At 30.2% G+C, this 3211-nt stretch overlaps 1 protein-coding gene across 4 annotated transcripts in view; it reads right to left on the minus strand.

Annotated features, from left to right (window-relative positions):
• LOC108688778 (potassium voltage-gated channel protein Shal) overlaps nucleotides 1-3211 on the minus strand; it is a 98626-nt gene that overhangs the window by 14773 nt on the left and 80642 nt on the right. The gene's annotated exons all lie outside the window — the stretch shown is intronic.

Here is a 3211-nt window from a genome sequence, read left to right on the forward strand (position 1 = left end):
TAAATTATATTATTTTAACAATAAAAAAATGTTAAATAACAATTTAACATAAAATATTCAAATATATAAATAATATAATCACATCATGTTAAATTAACAATCGGTTATGTTAAAAACTATATACAAAAATAAGTTCCGATTTTAATTCAAACAGTTTTTCCACTACGTAGTAGCAAACAATTGCAAGTATATCATTGAAAATTTACTTTTATTTGAGAGGGAAAACCCTCTTGCCTATAAAGCATTATTACATTTAAATAAGAATGGAGAATATTATTAGAAGATACATCTTCTTCCGTATTCATTGCAATTTCCGTTTTCTAAAAATTTCCATTATTATCAATCTCAAAAATATATAAGTTTATATTATATTAATGACAATAAATCACAATGAATATATTATAAACTCATATATATACGTGTGTGCAAGCAGTAATATTTTAATATTTCACGATTCTTTCATTTTCCTTGCTCAACCTTTCGACGCGCGTAATAAAATCTGATTTAAACTATTTTCGAAGGAATATACCGTACTACCGACCATAAAAACCGATGGGCTTCATAACGTTTCGACTGATCCAATAAAACCTCGGGAAAGCCTGCTAATTGACGAAGTGACGCGCACACTGCGCGCATCACCGACAAAAACGAATTAACAACTCACAAACGTCGATGCGGTACATCCCCTCAAACAGGTCAAATAATTCAAATTCGAGCCCAAATGCATGCGCAAAGGTACACGAGCGACGATTTCGTATTCAAGTGAATCGCACGTTTTCCGTGTGTGAAATTAGCAAAGCGGAAAACTAATGAACCTCTGCAGACAATGTGATTTTCGGCGCAATTATTTCCTGTCAAATTGCTATCGCGATAATCGAATTCCAGCACGAAAGAATAAAACTACGCACATTCACATATTTTCTTGAATTCAAATGATTAGGTTTCATTACGAAATTCAAGATTACCTACGAAAAACAGTAAGATAGAGATTAATTAATTAATAATTATGCACATATAAATATCAATACATACATTTATACAAAGTGCTGGAAATAAGAAAGATGCACATTTTATAATACACCTTGTGCTATGAAACGATCAATGACAAAAGACGAAGTTGGGAAATAAAGAAAGACGATCTGTACATTATTAATTCTTACCTTACAATAAAAAGAAATATTTTCTACAAAATATTTCATAAATGTATGTTCATGATACAAAATACATAAACAATTATTAGGTGTACATACATGTGAATTGCCGTTTGCTGTATCCAAACACGATTTGAGTTAGCGCCAATAATCACGTTTGGAAAAAGCAATTACAATGCACATTGACAATTATTTTCGAAATGCATTACATTTTGAAAATAGTTTTCAATATTTATGAAGTTATATGCTTCCAATAAAAAGTAACAGTAATAATTGGAAACGTGTTGCAAATACAAAGAAACATTGGAAAACGTGATATTAGGAAACCGTCGCGTTAATAAAAGTCGAAGATACAATTTCGTTCGTGTTTCCAATCATCATTAGTGTCAAACATAAAAAAAAAAAAGATTTTACATTTTAGAAAATTTTGACACTTTTGCCAGTTTCGCATCGCCTGATTCAGACTTGACAATCGGGGGAATTTTTTATAATGATCGATTGATATTGTAACGCGATGCTGTCATAGTATTTATAGCTGATCATCGTACCTGTTGGGCGCCAATTAATCAATCAATGCGAATTAACGGTAAAATCATAACTTGAATAGACACGACGGAGAATCTTTGCAAGTTATTAACGAAGAGGAAAACGCTCGATTTCCACATCGATTAATCATTCGGCCAACTGTAATCGACACGGCTTGACAGGATAACGAATAATACCTAATTAATCTTGCTCACTGTGACGGGATAAGACTTCAAACCGGAAAGAAGCGGTTGATAGAGTATATACATATACACAGGTATAGTTATACATATACATAAGGCGATTATACAGAATGTCGCAAAATCTGTGTTAACTGAGCGAGAAAGTTGATTGCAAAGAAATAACTCGAGGCTATGTTGTAAAGTAATCATCTAAAAATCTAACTAATATACTGCAGTATATAATGCGTATCGTGGGAAGAAATCTAAATTTTTTAAATTAATACGCAACAACAAATCCGAAGTATGTTTATCTATCTTTAATTAGAGAATGGAAATAACTCATTACTTGTACGAAATTACAAGTTACTTTTTTGATAACTTCACTGATAACTACGTTATTTATTTTTTTTTTTAGTAACGTAATTTTTTTGGTAAACGGTAATGAATTTTACAGTTATTTTTATTGTTATATAATTGGATATAGTTCGATTTGACACTAGCGCTTGAAACTAGAAAGCCTCTATTAGGAACCCGTCCGCTGTGATCGTCGATTTGAAAAAAGTAACGGAAAAATAACAAACAGTTACAGTTTCTCAAGTAATGGTAACTGTAACGAATTACTTTAAAAAATCAGTAACTAGTAATGGTAACTTGTTACTTTTTCTGCTCGATAATGAGTAACTTATTACTTTTAAAAAATAACTTTCCATTTCCTGTGTTTAATTTATAGAAAATAATAGTAAAAGCGCAAAATAAAAAGAAAATTATTATAAAAAAAAAAAAGTCTCCCAAAAATATTTACAATTTTACAATACTATGCGACGATCTATATAACCATGTTATATCTGATGCGTTTAATATAATTGTAGCTAGAAATACTAGAGATAGAAATGAGCGAAACGTAACGCGTACATAAATACTATCTTTGACTTTATGTGAACAATGACAATTTTGCGATTGAACATGCAGGACCAGAGATATTTGATACGATATATATGTACAAGCTAGCGATTGTTCGCACACAACGTAAATTCAGGATCGTAATCATACATTACGCGTTTACATGTGTTGCATATAAATTAAGTGATATGTAATTGATATATTGGGGAAGAAATTCGACACGCTCGAGCGAGTATTTTTAATCGAACATATTTAACAACGCTCGATGATAATCTCAATGCTCCAAATAATAGGATAGGTCTTAAATTAATTAATCTCGTGATGTCAATCAAGATAAAAATATTCATCAGATTTAATATAACTCAAACTTATTATATCATATTGTACACATTATTAAAAAAAACTTATATATAGACTTTTTTGAAAATGATGTTTTTAATAGTGTTTTATTTT

This window comes from Atta colombica, unplaced genomic scaffold, assembly GCF_001594045.1.
Source record: "Atta colombica isolate Treedump-2 unplaced genomic scaffold, Acol1.0 scaffold238, whole genome shotgun sequence".
NCBI classification, from domain to species: domain Eukaryota; kingdom Metazoa; phylum Arthropoda; class Insecta; order Hymenoptera; family Formicidae; genus Atta; species Atta colombica.